This window comes from Cervus elaphus, chromosome 1 (assembly GCF_910594005.1).
Source record: "Cervus elaphus chromosome 1, mCerEla1.1, whole genome shotgun sequence".
Lineage (NCBI taxonomy): Eukaryota > Metazoa > Chordata > Mammalia > Artiodactyla > Cervidae > Cervus > Cervus elaphus.
Genome location: NC_057815.1, coordinates 89,563,938 through 89,582,074, shown reverse-complemented (window position 1 = coordinate 89,582,074; position 18,137 = coordinate 89,563,938). Strand labels below are relative to the sequence as shown.

Here is an 18,137-nt window from a genome sequence, read left to right as displayed (position 1 = left end):
AAGGGTAGAAAGTGGCCCCTGAATGAGAGTATGAAGCAAAGCCCCAGGGCCCAAGTGAGTCATTGTTTAAGCTGGGCTGGGGAAGGGGAAAAAATACACTCCATTGCCTTTGGGTTCTTCTGCCAAAGAAATAAAGGCTGTAGAGCCTGGCGTAATCTAAAAATGGAAAATCCACCAAAGAATAGGCAATTATCCAGTAATCATCACTACCAAAGACAGACTTCTGGTTCCAGAAAACTCCTAAAGTCCCTGACAAATAAATCATGAGTGGAAAATATGTTAATCTTTGTAGAGAAGCAGACATTAAACTGAAGATGGCAAGCAATAGAGGGATAGGGGTAATTCCAAATGCCACTTTTCATTTGTTTATTTAAAGGGGGAAAATATTCTGAGTCTCCGAACTGAACAGGAAAAAAATGTCAGGAGCCATCTAATCCATTTTCCTTTTCCCTGACCAAGTTTAGAGGGAAGTGTCTAATCTGTCTTTAACATAGAGCATATTATCACTTGGGATAAAATTAGCCTCTTTCTGTTAATATTAACAACACTGTATGAAAAAGAAAATTACATGCCCTTCTTTCCCCACGGAAAATGAGCCTAGAAATCTCACTTCTAAGATACTATGAGGAAGTATGAGGACAACATCTGGCAAAGAAGTAGAAGAGAGATTTTTTAAAAAGCAATGAAAGTGTTAACCTAATTATACAGTTTGCAGTGCTGTTGTCTTGAGTAAAGGAAAATGAAAAATAAAGCAAATGAGCTGTTACAGGTAAATGGAGTAGGCCACATTTCCAGCAAATGAAGTCTAGCAAATGATAACATTTTAGCATAAATTTATGAAGCTACCCAGCAAAGAATTAGTCCCAAAGTGTACTGCTCACCCCTCCAGGGAAACAAGCTGGTGTCTAGGTCATGGTCTAGGCTGTAATGGAACTAATACTAGTGAAATTCTATTCTTAGTGTAGCTTTTAAAAAATAGCTTTTTCTAAAACTAGGGAGTAATTTATGCATTGAAGAATGTAGCTGAGCCTCATTTACAGATGAATACAAATATACACAAGAATTTATAAAGTAGGAATTTTATACCAACAGGGCAAATCAGATAAAATTGAATATAAAAAGATTTATAATTGTGTTTCCACTACCATCTTTAGATACCTCATACCAATAAAATTCACGTTTAATTAAAAACAAAAATAAGCAGGAATGTTTGATTAGGGTGGCAGCTGATCAGTATTGAGATCATAATCACTACCTAAGGAGTTAACAGACAATCTTAACATAGCCAGTGAAATTCTTTCAGATAAGATGGCTATAAAGAAAAAGCAGAAAACACAATTACTCCAAACTTCACTGTTTTTCTTCAGCCTGAAATATCTTTTTCCTACCACCTCCACCTCTTAAATTCTATCCAATCTTTTAGGACCATCTCAAATACCATGTGCATGAAGTCTTTTCCTGATTCCACCACCACAGCCAATTCCCATCATATATCACTTACAACTCTCTGATGATACTCACAATTTGCTGCCTTGTTTTAAAGCGACTAGATTTATCTCCTCTATTGGATTCTAAACAGTAATCAATTAGCTTGTACTCATCTTTGTCTCCTTACATTACCTAACATGTAGTAGATACTGCTTAAGAAAGATAAGAAAAAGAAAGATAAGAAAAAAATAGAGGAATGATACCAGGCAGGAAGTACTAGGATTTATGTTTGTAGCCAGCCATATTAGTGATACTGAAAGTCAACATTCTACGACCTTTTTTTTTTTTCATTCATTTTTATTAGTTGGAGGCTAATTACTTCACAACATTGCAGTGGGTTTTGTCATACATTGACATGAATCAGCCATGGAGTTACATGTATTCCCCATCCCGATCCCCCCTCCCACCTCCCTCTCCACCCGATTCCTCTGGGTCTTCCCAGTGCACCAGGCCCGAGCACTTGTCTCATGCATCTCACCTGGGCTGGTGATCTGTTTCACCCTAGATAATATACATGCTGTTCTCTCGAAACATCCCACCCTCGCCTTCTCCCACAGAGTCCAAAAGTCTGTTCTGTACATCTGTGTCTCTTTTTCTGTTTTGCATATAGGGTTATCATTACCATCTTTCTAAATCCCATATATATGTGTTAGTACGCTGTAATGTTCTTTATCTTTCTGGCTTACTTCACTCTGTATAATGGGCTCCAGTTTCATCCATCTCATTAGAACTGATTCAAATGAATTCGTTTTAACGGCTGAGTAATATTCCATGGTGTATATGTACCACATCTTCCTTATCCATTCGTCTGCTGATGGGCATCTAGGTTGCTTCCATGTCCTGGCTATTATAAACAGTGCTGCGATGAACATTGGGGTGCACGTGTCTCTTTCAGAAAGTCCAGGACTTTGGTCGGATATTAGTGTTGTAATTCTGCAATATTAGCATTTTTTTTCTGATTGGTTTTTGCCTGGCATATCTTTTTCCATGCTCTTAATTTCAATCTTTTTGCTAATTTTAAAAAGGTATTTCTCTTGTGAGTAGTAAATAGTTGGATTTTATTTTTTTACCCATTTTTACATTCTCTGTATTTTAGTGAGTTTTTAAAATAAATATTTGATTAATCTCTGCCATCTTATTTTGTCTTTTCTGTGAACTGTTACTCTTTGACTTTCCCCACCTCTTTTCCTACTTTTTGGAGTGTTAGTAAAGTTTTTAAAAAACATTGCCCATCCCATTAGTTTGGAAGCTATGATGGAATCTGTAATCTTTTAGTATTTCTCTTAAATTTAATATACATATTTAGCTAAACATTTTTAACATATACAATTTATCATCTTTATCAAAACAAGGGCCAAAAAGTACACTTATTCGCACTCTTCTAATCTTTGGGTATTATTTTCTAGAATTTGAATTCTACCTTTTTTTAATTGAAAAACTTTTTTTATTATGGTAAGATAAGAATATTAATATTTATCATTTTAACCATTGTAAAGTGTACAATTCAGTGGCATTAAGCATATTCACAATCCTTGTGATGGTTACATACCATCATCACTATCTATACCCCAAATTTTTTCATCATCCCTAATAAAAACTTTATATCCATTTAGAAAAATGACTTCCTGCTTCTATTCTTCTCCTAGATTCTGGCAGATTCAAAGTTCTGTCTCTATGAATTGGTCTATTTTAGGTGCCTCATTTAAATGAAATCATACAATACTTGTCCTTCTGTTTGTGGATATTTCACTAAGAATGTTTTCAAGGTCCATCCATGTTGTGGCAGACATCAGATTTCATTCCATTTTAAGGCTGAATAGTATTCTAATGCATGTATATACCCCATTTTGACTGTCCATTCATTTGTCAATGGACACTCGGGTTGTTTCTACCTCTTGACTGCTGTGAAAACTGTGGCTGTGAACTTGGGTGTCTAAGTATTTGTTCATGTCCCTGCTTTCAATTCTTTTGCATCTATGCCAAGAAGTACAACGGCTGCATGAAATAGTAGTTCTCTGCTTAATGTTCTGAGAGACCACCAAACTGTTTTCCACAGTGTTAGCACCACTTTACACTCTGACCAGCAATGCACAAGAGTTTCAATTTCTCCATATTCTTATCAACATCAGTGATTCTACCACCTTTTTTTAATCACCCTCTTAGCAGGTGTAAAGTGGTATCTCTCTGTGGTATTGATTTGCACTTCCCTAATGCCTAATGATTGGAGTAGGAAATGGCAGCCCACTCCAGTGTTCTTGCCTGAAGAATCCCAGGGACGGCGGAGCCTGGTGGGCTGCCGTCTATGGGGTCGCACAGAGTCGGACACGACTGAAGCGACTTAGCAGCAGCAGCAGCAGCAATGCCTAATGATGTTGAACATCTTTTCATGTGCTTATTAGCCATCTGTGTATCTTCTTTGGAGAAATGGTTATTTAAGCTCTTTGCCCTTTTTTTGAATTGTCTTGTTTATTTTTTACTGTTGTTGAGTTGTAAGAGGTCTTTACATAATCTGGATATGAATCCCTTATTAGATATGTGAGTTGCAAATATGTTCCCTCTTTCTGTAAGTTGTCTTCTCACTTTCTTGATAGTATCTTTGATGTACAAAAGTTTTTAATTTTGATGAAGTCTAATTTATCTATTTTTTCTTTTGTTCTCTGTGTTTTTGGTGTCATAGCCTTGAAACCATTGCCAAATTCAATGTCGAGATGATATTGGATTGTTTTCATCTAAGAGTTTCATGGTTTTAGCTCTTAAGTTTAGGTCCTTGGTGAATTTTGAGTTAATTAGTCCAAAGTACATTTTCTACCTCCATAAATATGCACATTCTCATTAATTTTTCACTGCATTTAACTAAACTGAAATGTTCTTTAATAGTCATGAATCTTGAGAACAAATTAGTGGTTACTAGAGGGGAGGGCAGAGAAGGCAATGGCACCCCACTCCAGTACTCTTGCCTGGAAAATCCCATGGACGGAGGAGCCTGGTGGGCTGCAGTCCTTGGGGTCACTAAGAGTCGGACATGACTGAGCGCCTTCCCTTTCACTTTTCACTTTCGTGCATTGGAGAAGGAAATGGCAACCCACTCCAGTGTTCTTGCCTGGAGAATCCCAGGGACGGGGGAGCCTGGTGGGCTGCTGTCTATGGGATCGCACAGAGTCAGACACTACTGAAGCGACTTAGCAGCAGCAGCAGCAGAGGAGAGAGGGGTAAAAGGAGGGGTAAAATAAATGGATAGGATTCAGATGTATAACTACAAGGTATAAAGTAAATAAGTTACAAGGATGCCATGTACAGCACAGGGAATATAGTCAATATTTTATAATAACTTTGTATGAAGCATACTCTATAAAAACATTGAAATATTATGCTGTACATCTGAAACTAATATCATATTGTAGGTCACCTATACTTTAATAAAAATAAATAAATAAAATTGGATCACAAATTTTGGAAAAAAAAAAAAGTCATCAAGCTTACCTGTAAAATCAAACATAAAAGTTCCTAAAAATATCTTAAAAGGGTATGTAAAAGTATACCAGATGCCTGCCTCAAATGGAGTTCTCCAAAACCATTATTTAAACTTCATTGAGTAAATTCTTTCATTTTCTTTAAGCTGTTGGTTTTTTTTGTTTGTTTGTTTTGTTTTGTTTTGTTTTTTAAGCTGTTGGTTTTGTTCCCTTGAGATTTCATTTTTTTCTACCTGAAATAATTTCAAATTTACAGAAAAGTTACAGGAATAGCACAAGGGATTCCTGAATATCCCTTACCTTGATTACGTGAATGTGAATATTTTACTACATTAGCTTTCACTACAACATTCTTCCTCTCTCAGTCTCTATCACACCCAAATATACACATACATATATTTCAGAACTATTCAAGAGTAACTTGTGGACATGATGCTCCTTTACCCCTAAGCACATATGTATTTCCTAAAAAATAAGTAATTTTCTTATGTAACAATAGTACAATGAACAATACAATATCATTGATATAATACCTTATTCTACATAATAAAATTGATATAATATTTTTATCTAATCTACAGATCTTATTAAGATTTCACCAACTGTTTCAATAATGTCACCTTTACAGGAAAAGAGAATTCGAGACAAAACATTGCCTTCGGTTGTCATGACTTTTTAGTCTCCTTTAATCGGAAACAGTTCCTGGGTCTTTGTATTTCATGACACTGACATTTTAAGAGTACAGATTTTACTCCAGTTTGGGTTTGTCTGATGTTTCCTCACTATTAGGTTCAGGTTATACTCTTTTGGCAGGATTATCACAGAAGTGATGCTGAGTTTTCCGAGTGCATCATATCAAGAGGCACTTGCTGTGGATTAATCTAATTACTGGTGATTATTAACTTAGATTATTTAGGTAAAGCAGTGTCTGCCAGGTTCACCCACTGTAGAGTTATCCTTTGTAATGAGTAAGTATCTGGTGGGAAATATATTGTTACCCTTCAAACCTTCATTTACTACTTTCAGCATCTAATGATAATTCTTGCCAGATGCAATAAAAATTATGATGGTTTTGCCGAATGGTGGTTTTCTGCCTAATTCCGTCATTTCATCTACAAGTTTATTTTCTATAATAAAGAATAGGTAGATGCAAATATTTTTATTTCCCATTCTTTCTTTTTTTTTTCCCCCCATTCTTTTTTATACTAAAGTTAGCATAATACAGGTATTTTATTGTCCAGTTCATAGGTGTATCTGATGATTTCTTTTTAAGATGTAATGAGTAAAAAGTTCAGGAACTCTCTGGATCTTTGTGAATAATTTTTAATCCTCAAAGGTATAAATAAATTTATTAAAATGAAATTGTCTTGAGAACAAATGTCTCAAATTGATTTTAACAAGAAAATAGTTAAATTTCAGTTTTACCATTTTATTTGCTTACTATTTAATTAAACTTAAAAAAGGCAGCAGGGCTTCCCTCCTGGCTCAGAGGGTAAAGTGTTTGCCTACAATGTGGGAGACCTGGGTTCAATCCCTGGCACGGGAAGATCCCCGGAGAAGGAAATGGCAACCTACTCCAGTACACTTGCCTAGAAAATCCCATGGACGGAGAAGCCTGGTAGCCTACAGTCCATGGGCTCGCAAAGAGTTGGACACAACTGAGCAACTTCACTTTCATTTTCACTATTTAATTAATGCTAGAGTAACATATCAAAAAAATGCAGCAGAAGCTGTTTAAAATTAATGATCTTTATAACCAGACATATGTAAGCATGTTAAATAGTTTTGATACAGTTTCATTTTCTCATTTAATAACAAAGGTTGTTTATACAGAAAAAAGCCAACTGACTTCTATTAAGTGGTATCTGTTTTCTCCAGAAAAACTAAAGAAGTTCTAAGGATTCATTTATGATATCAATTTCACATAAACATCTTAATTTTGAATTTTAATAAAAATTTTATTAATAAAAATTTTATTAAATAATTTTATTTAATTTTATTTCTATTTATTATTATTTTAATAATAATTTTATTTAATAAAAAATTTATTAATTTTAATAAAAAACCAAAAGGTTAGAACTGATTTAAGTTACTTTGGTTAAGTAGTCAGTAACTCAAGGACTACCAAACGAAGAATTAAATATAAATGTAGTCATAGTAGATTTATATACATAGCCATTCACATTCTATATAAAGAAACAGCAAAGAGCAAAAGGACCAAATTAGAATATCCCAGCTCACGCTCCGTGTGCCACGAGGCAAAAGTTCAAAGCTCCTGCAACACTCCGTATCTTCCAGATACTCTTTGCTCTTACTCAAAACGAAAACAGCCAATGAGTCTTGGCCTACACAGTTAAATTGTATTGCAACAGTTCAGTCTTCTTAGACCAGTCACTTATCTCCTTTTTTCTCTCTAAAATCAGGCTAGCTCATTAAGAGTATATAATCTGCTGTTAGAATTGGAACTGCCTTCTGCTGTTTCGAGATGAGTTTTATATGCAAGAACTCCTAAACAGATCTATCAAAGAAGCAATCTATGAGAACAGATCACACCCAATTATGCAGCACAAACTGGCCACACCAAGGTGATAAATATATAGGGTGTAGATCAACCTCTGAAAAATAAACAAGATCAGAGATCCAAAATACTTCAGAAAGAATCATGATTTAAAGTAACCCTTTACTGTTTCTGGAAGCAGAAGGAAAAAAGATATTCCCCTATAGAGGGAATACAAAAGAAATCTTTTGTGGCCTACTTCCCACTATCAAATTGGCAAGACTAGCAGACTGGAGCTTTGTTCTGAAAAAAGTCACCAAACTCTAAAGATATATTCCCGTGGCATGATTTGGTCCCCTGAACTAACTATGCCTGTATTCGTTCTTTCCCGCCTTATGAAATTCAGATGAAGCCTAAAGCCCTTAAATGTTTTCTTTCCATTGCTTTCCTGCTATAGAATTTTGCAATGCCAACTTGATGAGAGAAGTCAGTGAAGCATGTCAGCTTGGTCTATGTTGCAGTTTAGACAACACACTTGAACAGAAGTTGTCTCACACCAATTTCTTTCGCATAGTGCTACAAAGAAATTTCTGCACAAAAGTTTACTGCAGAATTTCTGAAAACTTCTCTCTACTGGGCTGTTATAATCTATTGTTCAGTATACAATATACTCACAACAGGAAAAAAAAATTAATGAACAATATGACTCTGTGTCCATAGGGAAATCCGACCAAGTGTGTCTTGACTGTACAGTACATTTGGAATACGGCTCTGCCCGTAGATCTGCATCAGGCGCACTGACCGCAGGTTCTCTCCTCTGCTGGGCAGGAAGATGTAAGTGTCGGCAGTATAGAAAATAGAAATCTACCGTGCTGCAGGCGGATGGCCACCATCCTCTTCATCTTCTCATTCTCAGCTAAATTAGGAGTAGACTATCTGAGATCACTGGCTTCTAAACAAACAAACGAAAAAGATCTCCAATTGAGGAAGAAATTCAACAGGGACTAATCGATCTTCAGTCACTGTCTAGGGACAGGTGAACCAACCTGTGAGCTGCCCTGGTGCAAGAGCGGAACCACTGAATCAGAAGCTTATCAGTTCACTCTGAGGACTTAGCACTGGCATTTCATACCAGGATTCTTTTTTTTCTGCCTGACTGAGTAATCCTCAGTAGCAGAGTTAGTTTTCAGACCATGATATCAGTGAGATCACATCGTACTGCATTATGAAGAGAAAAACTCATGAGATGGCTTTGTAGGCCCCAAGAGCTGTGAAAAGCTTTTGCAACAGGACACATAGGCAGTGCCCAGTTCTCTTTCCTCAGTTACTTCGCCAAGTGCTCTTCTGTCACCAAACTGCAGAAAGAACCTGCTTCAAGCAGTGGACTGTGCCACCCTGGACATTTGATGCCAAGGGGAAAGGAGAGTGTTTCTACATAGGGTGATCACCGAGCAAATTCTCACATGCTGCTTCTCTGAAAGTAAACCGCTCTCCACTGGATCTTTGTTTCTAATTCAGTAAGGCCCTCCTGCCAGAGTTAAAAAAAAATGTTTCAAACTCCCCTTTCAAGTATTCCAATTTCAAAACTTATTGCTGAAGGCCTGGTATGCTACAGTAAACTCCCAATTGCATATAAACTCCTTACTCACTTGCATTAATGGAGAAGCAAGATGATTCATTAACATCTGTTTACTGTCTGCAGTTCTAAGTGTTAAGGAACATTACTCTTAAATGGTTGTTTACTTCATGCCAATAGAAACAGGCAAATACATGTAACTCAGGATGGGAATTCAATGCACAGAGCACCGAGAGACAATTACTAAATACACACTCTTTATAGCATGTTAGAAATTTAAATTATAAAAAGACAATGTAGCAATTTAGAAAATGCTTTTCGTATATGATAAAAAACAGGAAATAGTGAGTACGTTATATTTTAGCTACATTACAGTAGGTCTACAATAAGGAAAATGATTTTAAAAATTTAAAAGACAACTGTATTTACTCATTGTATTAGGGTTGTTGACTTCTAATTGATTTCTTTCTGTCTTCCATATATTCTGCAAGTAATAGTAAATAATAGTAATAGTAATAGTAAACATATTTTTTAACAAGAGTTACCATAGAGCTCTAGTTTTCTTTATTCCTACTTGGTCTCTAAACAGAGCTCCTGATAACAGAACTTCCAGGAGCTTGTCTAACTTCACTTGAAATTCACAGTAATTGTGTTTTCATGATTTCTCTGGGGAAACGTCTCCTACCCTTAGAGGAAAATTTTCTGGACAAAGAATGTTCCTCTTAAGAAAGCTGCAATATTTCTGTTATGTCTTACCTCGTGCTACATGTTATATCTCACATATGTTCTTATGTGGGCTCTAAACCTGTTATCTGTTATTTCTTTCTCTTTGGCTCTAACTGTAAATCTCTGTATCTCTTTTGTCAACAGGCTCATCCCATCCGTACTGCTTTTTTTGCCCAGTCATGTCTGACTCTTTGTGACCCCATGGACTACAGCCCACTAGGCTCCTCTGTCCGTGGAATTCTCCAGGCAAGAAGACTGGAGTGGGTTGCCATTCCCTTCTCCAGGGGATCTTCCCGACCCAGGTCTCCTGCATTTCAGGCAGATTCTTTACCATCTAAGTCGCCAAGGGAAGCCCTTTCTTCTGCTACTGAAGTTAAATTTAGTGCCTCAGGTAAGGCTCTCCTTAGTCACCCTCAATACTTCTCACAGTGTGTTCACTCTCTACCTCCGGACCTCAGAACAGCTTTCATCTGTTTTACTGCCAGATCGCCTAGCATATTCTCATCTAATTTCTTGTCAGTTTTCTTCTTTAGCTTTTTCAACTCAATACTAATTTCCTTCCAAGGTTTTCACCACCCGTTGCAAGTCTGAGGTTTGTATCAACACAACAGTAGACGATATTTTAAGGACTATTTTCCGCCTACAACTATAAGGTTTTTTTCTTAATCATCTTTTTATTCTCATTAGGATCCGAAGACCCAACACTATTTTTATGGATCCCTTAAAGGTTAAAAATACTTTCCTCCACCCCATTCAAGAACTGGAGGGATTACATTTATCAACTCTCTCGGTTCAAAGCCAGCAAGTAATCCTCACACCATCATCCTTTGTTCTTGTTCAAGATGATACGAATTAAGCTGGGGGAAAAAAAAAAGCTTCATACAAATGCTTTTGTTATAAGACAAAGTCTTCTTGGATTTGATCATAATTCAAAATGAAAATAAAATTGGAGGTGAGTTGAGAGGTAGGCTTTGTTCTGTTAGAATCACATATATCAGACTTGCAGCTGCTGATTCCATTCTCTTCTGGGTTATCATCTCATCTCATCATATCTTGTGTTATATTACTACCACTATTTCCAGAGTTATATTCTTTGTATTATTTTTTGTTTTATCTCCAAAGTTGGTCTTACTTTTTAGAAAATAAATGCAGTTTCTTTTGGTAGCCATGTATACTTATATTTAAAAGCTGCTAGTAGACTCATTCATACTTTTAAAATACTCATTTTCCTGACTTAAGGTAAAAGTTATTTTCTGTTCTTTTACCTTTCCAAATTCAAGTCCATTCTGTTTAATTTTTTTGCATTAGCTGGGAACTCCTAAAATGAGAGAGCTCTAGGCATACATGATTAAAGCACTCTTACTGATTCAGTAGTCTATGATGAAAAGAAGTCCGTTTCTTCCTGATACCTTTATAAATATCCTTTCAAATTTTCTTATTAACTTATCAGATTCCAATATCACTTTGATTTATTTTCTTATTTCTAACAGAGAATTTTATTTCTAAAGATACATGAGGAAAGAACTCTAGATAGTAGGTAGGGTCTTACACAAAGCTTTTGTAAACACATGAGAATCTAATGTGTCATTTGGTTAAAAACCTCAGAGAAAAGGGTACCACAAAGTTTCTGATGATCCTGGGATAGTTACTACAGGAAATCTTAAAGGAAGAACATAAAAATTTAACTGGTAAAGAATCCACCTGCAATGTGGGAGACCTGGGTTCAGTCCCTGGGTTGGGAAGGTCCCCTGGAGAAGGGAAAGGCTACCCACTCCAGTATTCTGGCCTGGAGAATTCCATGGACTGTATAATGCATGACTTCGCAAAAAGTCGGACACGACCGAGTGACTTTCACTTTCACGTTCCCATTCCCCAGACACCTGTTTGTCAGGCGCAGTCTTGAATTCACTCACATTAAACTTTCTCTGTGATATAAACCTTCTTAATATTGATTTGTTTTAGAACACTGCCATTCTCTAATTCTTTACTTGGTATCATTTAACCAATTACCAATCTTCTAAAACACAAAGGACATTTTCAGTATTTTTTTGTGATTGATTGAAAATCACAAAGCAGTTATAGATGACAGAACTTAATGGAAATCTATACTGAAACTCACTTTTCCTGCCAAACCTTTAAAGATTCATTTAAGTAAGAAATTGTTTTTCTTTTTTTGAAAAAGAGGGACACAAACAATACCTTGAACATTAACTTGTATCTTAGAAAGTAAGATATTGGGTATAATTACTACATATGCCAGCAATTTCACTTCCAGCTTTATTGTCAAAAAAAAAAAAAAAATGAAAGTAGTACTCAGATATTTGTACACCGTGTCCATGGCAGTATTATTCACAATAGCCAAAAAGTGGAAGTAACCCAAGGGTCCATTGACAGCTGAATGGATAAAGAAAATGTGATACCGGCATACAATGAAATATTATACAGCCTCAAAAAGGAAGGAGATTCTGATACAAGCTACAACTTGGATGAACCTTGAGACAGTAACCTAAATAAAGTAAGCCATTCACAAAAAGACAACTATTGTATGATTCAACTTATATGCAGTATCTTTTGTTGTTCAGTTGCTAAGCCTGCCTGATTCTTTGTGACCCCATGCACTGTAGCTCTCTGGGCTCCTTTGTTCATGAGATTTTCCAGGTAAGGATACTGGAGTGGGTTGCCATTTCCTTCCCCAGGGATGCAGTATCTACAGTAGTCATATTCATAGAGCTAGAAAGCAGAATGATGGTTATCAGGAATAGGGGAGGAGGGAACGGGGAATTAGTGTTCAACAGCTACAGAGTTTTGGTTTGGGAAGCTGAAAAAGTTCTGGAGATGGATGGTGGTGATGGCTGCAAAAATATGAATGTACTTAATGTCACAGAAATGTAGACTTAGAATTGTTAAAATGGGAAATGTTAGTAACATATATTTTACCACAATAAAAATAAAGAAATGAAGATACTGGTTAAGATAATAATAATAATGTAACACAAAAGCCCAGTATGTGTATTTATAGAATTTTTTGATGGAATGAGAAATTTAGTTGTAACTAAAACATTTTTAGAGTGGTTCTGAAGTAAGAATGAATACAGCTTTGTTACTGAAAGTGTGGACCAAGGATGGTGGCATTGGCGACACGTAGAAGCCTCGTAGAAATCAGAATCTCAGGCCCCATCCTAGACCTACTGAATCCCATTCTTCATTTTAACAAGATGCCCAGGTGATTCATATACGCATTAAAGTTTGGGAAGCACTAGTGTGGGGCACACCTTATCACTGTTTAGTTGTGTGACTCTGGGCCAGGTACTTAACCACTCCGCGCCTCAATTATTTTTTTATCTGTAAAATGGTGATAATAGGAATGCTTACTATATAAGGTTGCCAAAGACTAAACGTGATGATAATGCCTGCCGTATACTGCTTGTCACACTCAGGGAATACCAGCTATTGCTATTACTTTGCTGCGCTGTGCTGAGTTGCTCAGCTGTGTCTGACTCTTTGAGACCCATGGACTGCAGCCCCCCAGGTACCTCTGCCCACAGGAGTCTCCAGGCAAGAATCCTGGAGTGGGCGGCCATGCCCCCGTCAGGGGATCTTCCCAACCCAGGGATGGAACCAGGTCTCCCGCAATTCAGGCGGATTCCTTATCGCCTGAGCCACCAGGGAAGGTCATTATTGTTACTTTGCTGTACAGAAAATCTGTGAAAGTAGATTTCAGGGACTTTTCTAAAAATAGTAAATTTAGGAAGTCAATATTTTCCAGAGGATATGAATGGTGCTGGCTTTTAAGAGGTAATAGTGAAAAAAAGATATATGGGAGATAACAGTTTTGGCAAAGCACAAAGGGATGGAAATGTCTTTCTTCAGAAGACCTAATACAGTTGAGGGAAGGTGTCAAATTCATTCACAGTGGGGGAAATTTCTCTTGTTACAGTATGTGAGGACCAGACAAATAATATTTACAAAATACAAATGGAATGGAAGTAGCTTTTAATGACAGTGTCGTATTTGAAAAATATTTTAGGGGCCCAATGGTATGCTTTTCACATGCTGGAAATCCCCCTGAGGGATATAATCTTTCTGCTGACATATCACAAATATACTTGACTTCTGTGATGAAGACCAGTATCTGGCCAAGGAGCAAGCTGGAAGAGGGAGGAATATTCACCAGGTGGGGAGACAAGAAGGACAGTCACACAGGCCCGCTGAACTGCCAGCACCTGGGCCACAATTCCCAGAAGACGTTGAGTTCCTAACCTACTTTCTCTGGCTGGAGATCTTTCCTCGTCCCAGAAAAGACTTTTGGAGACAGAAAGGATTAAAAAAAATAATAGTTAAGAAGTGAGGTTGCTGGGCTTGCACTTTCCTAGCCGGAATCCCTTTATCTTTCCTGAGAACCCCCCAGATCTGTTTTATTCTAGGTCAGTAATTTAACACTCTCAGCTCTCAATTCAAAGCCAGTAATGACCTTGCTGTGCTGAATTATTAGCCTAGGATATAGAAAGAGAGAGAGAGGGAAGGAGAGGGGGGAAAAAAAGAAACCCTAAAAACAACAGAAGCCTTTTGATCAGAGCACCAAACTGCAGTTCGCTGTAACTCAAGCTGCCCATTCTTATATGGCAGGAATTAAGGACTCCCCCTGCCAGGCCAGACCTTATTAAAAGACAATAGCTGTTTGAAAAGGGTAAGCAAGTTGATATGGATATAATAGGCCACATATGGGGGCCCTTTTCTACTCTGAAATAAAGCTCCCTCTTAAGAGTTGTGAGCTGGGAAATCCAGTATTCAGTAAGGCAGGAGGAGGAGATAGAATTGAAGAGAGTGGGTAGCCATGCAGAAATGCTTGAAGGTGCTTTAGGGAAAAGCGGGGAGGGCTTTGGGGAGCCTGCAGAGATGCGCATCAATCACTGTGTAGAGGCTTTCAGAATGGCCAGGTGCTCTGAGGTCCCCCAGAGGTGTTTAGGACCAGTGATGACAGGGATTTGGCCGGAACTAATATAGTGGTTAGTTTCTCTAATGGGTTAACAACGACAACAAAAAACAAGCAGCAAACTAGTAAGCTCCGGCCAGGAATGATGCAGCTGGCAAAAAGTAACCTTTTCTGTCTTGTTTTAAACCACCTATCACGTCAACATCCTAAACTCCTGACGAGTACCATCGAGTGCCACTTAAATGTTCTTGTTGTCTCTAGGATGATATTTAAAAAAAAAAAGGAAAAAGCCCTGCAAAACAAAGACAGTAAACTCCAAAAGAAATTGCCTCTTGCCTACAAACTACACACTTCCGCTGTGCAGAGAGGAAACCACAGGACCTGGGACTTCTCACTCTATTAGCTAATCCATCTTTGCTTGTCTAGCGCCAAAACACTGCCCATTAATGGATGATGCTTTTCGAGGATCCTAAATCCACAACAGAATTTTCCAACCACTGTTTTAGCTATCTCTAAGATCTTGTTAGTATGTTACAAAACAAGGAAGGATTTAAGAGTGATTCAAGTTATTTAAACACATTAATCTAGTTGTTTATGACTAAATTCTGAATTCCCAAATTCCTAAGCAGAACTATCAGAGAGGTATTTTCCTTTCCTCCACCACCCTTCGCTAATTGCCAAATGAACAGCTCTCCCATTCCCATCCACTGCAATTAATGGGCTAGCCTGATGGAATTTACAACCAAAGAAAAAACACAAGGGCTCTCTAACACTTGCTTGTTTCACTGGGCGGTCAACGGGGCACAAAACTGATCTTTTGCAAATTGAAGGGTTTTGCTGATTAAAGAGAAAATCTGGATTCCTAAGAAAAAAAATTCTGCCTCACCACTAGGCTTAAGACTCCAAAACAAACAGATGATTTTTACAAAAAGTTATTAGAGATAATTGTTTCCATAAAATATCACAATTCTAAACTACTCTCCATTACGTAGACTCATTTCAGATGGGGTCATCATGTAAGAAGGGACGGACGAGCAACGGAGAGCTATGAAAAGAGTAATGGGGAACATCAAACACCACGCTCATTCCCTCACTCATGCCTAAGCATATGGTGACCATATTTTCAGAAGTTCAAACTGGGACACAGAGTCTAAAAAAGTTTTTTATTTGGTGTGTGGGCCACTTCCAGGTGTGAGAAACGGTCTAAAGATTTTACATATAGATATAGGTGTAATGGCTATGTTTTACATGCCATGCTAATTGATAAAAATTAAATGTCATACCATTTGATAAATTTTTTAAAAGATTTATTTGATTGTTTTGGGGTGCCCTGGGCCTTCGTTGCTCTCTGAGCAGGCTTGCTCTAGCTGCGGCAAGGGAAGGGGTGCTACTCTTTGCGGCGGTGCACGGCTGTCTCGGTGCGACGGGCCTCTCTTGCAGCAGAGCGCGGGCTCTAGGCACTTGGGCTTCGGGAGCTGTGCATGGCTTTAGCTGCTTCATGGCATGTGGGACCTTCCCGGACCAGGAATCACACCCGTGTCCTCTGCATTGGCGTGTGAATCATTAACCACTAGACTACTAGGGAAACCCAAATCTTTATTTATTTATTTGGCTGCACCAGGGCTCAGCTGCAGCATGCAGGATCTTTGGTTGTGGCATGCTAACTCTTAAGTTGCAACATATGAGTCCCTGACCAAGGACTGAACCTGGACCCACTGCATTGGGAGGGAGTGTGTGAAGTCTTAGCCACCAGGGATAAATATTAAAAGACATACAGCCTATATAATCTGAAAAATAATATTTTATACAGAACAGCATGGATAGTATAAAACCACTGATACAAAACTACATATCTATGGGCGTATATGCAAGTAGACAAGATGTTTGAAAGAACAGAGAAAATGAGGGCAAGAAAAAAAATGAAAGAAAATTTCTCATAACTGAAAGACATGAGTTCCCAGATTGAAAGGATCCTTACAAGCCCAGCACGATGAATGATTACAGATGCATGCCAAGGTTCATCATTGTAAAAACACAGACTCTGCCTTTTCTTGGGGGTGTGGCAAGATCTCTCTATAGCAGAACATGGAGAACAGGAGACACTGGTGCAGCTATCTTTGGAAAACAGAACCTGCCACAGTTTCCCTCTGGTCACAACAATTTTACATTCTTCCCAACTGCAAAATACAGCCTGCTCTCTGAAACCTCTAAAGTCTAATTCCATTTTAGTGTTGACCCAAAAGTCTAGGATCTTGTCATATAAATCAAAACCAGGTCCAGATAAAGTTGCTTCAGTACAATTTCTCGGGTATGGCTCCTTGGGTCTGGTTCCTCATCTAAACACCTGTACACCGAGGAGATGAGTGATTAATACATGCTTATCTACACCTAGTACGTACAATGATAGTACAGGCATAGGATAACCACAAAAGACTTCCATTCAAAAACAGCGAGGAGGAGAGGATGTATTCATTGGTCCGTTGCAGCTCTGAAATCCATCCAAGCACAGGTCTTATTTCCTTGATTTGGGCCCAATCCTTCTTCCAGGTAATGATTTTCTGTGGCCGTTGACTCTGTACTCTGAGCTTTTGGTTCCATCTTCTGAATCATATTTTCATCTCCATGAAACATTGCTTCAGTTTGTAGCTGAGTAGCCTTCCTGTCTATTGAAGTCTAGGGGTCCAAAGGTAACTTTTTTATTTTGTATTATTTCTATCTTCCTGAGTCCAAGCTGGTGGCACTTCCACCAATACAATTCTCTTAAAAATATGGGTTTTTCTATTACCTTAATTGGGGTTTACTTCATCAGACAAAAGCTATACACCCAAATCTCCCTGAGGCAGGCCCTGTTTGGGTTTTCTTCTGAGGCCTTTTGAATCAGTCTAAGAGGCTCCACCTTGGAATCTGAGGCTTTAACAAATGGTGCCTCTTTACTCTAAGACCACATTTTTCTGACAGCCCTCTGGATTTGATCTTTGCCCTGAGGCACTTTCTTACTTTGAGTACTTTTTCCTGGTTGGAAAGACTATCCATGCTCTCTGTATTTCCTCTAAATTCTACTTGAAAGCAAAATAGTTCATTTCTTTAGCTCATCTCTCTCACATTTTACTGTGAAAGTGAAAGTCACTCAGTTGTGTCCAACTCTTTGTGACCCCATGGACTATACAATCCATGGATTTCTCCAGGTCAGAATACTAGAGTGGGTAGCCTTTCCCGTATCCAGGGGATCTTCCCAACCCAGGGATCAAACCCAGGTCTTCCACATTGCAGGCGGAGTCTTTACCAGCTGAGCTACAAGGGAAGCCCAAGAATACTGGAGTGGGTAGCCTATCCCTTCACCAGGGCATCTTCCCAACCCAGGAATCAAACTGGGGTCTCCTGCATTGCAGGCAGATTCTTTACCAACTGAGTTATCAGGAAAGCCCATACATTTTACTGTAGGCAGCT

The 18,137-nt window shown here is 38.1% G+C and overlaps 1 protein-coding gene across 5 annotated transcripts in view; it reads right to left on the bottom strand.

Annotated features, from left to right (window-relative positions):
• Positions 1 to 18,137, bottom strand: part of C1H11orf49 (chromosome 1 C11orf49 homolog) — a 202,860-nt gene that overhangs the window by 111,562 nt on the left and 73,161 nt on the right. The window contains exons 1-2 of one of the 5 annotated variants that reach the window (XM_043910969.1): positions 13,869 to 13,880; positions 5,976 to 5,977 (exon numbers count right to left, since the gene is read on the bottom strand). The exons of the other annotated variants lie outside the window; for them this stretch is intronic. The gene's annotated coding sequence lies outside the window, so the exon portion shown is untranslated. Of the gene's footprint in view, positions 1 to 5,975; positions 5,978 to 13,868; positions 13,881 to 18,137 lie in introns of those variants that run through there. 5 annotated transcript variants of the gene reach the window in all.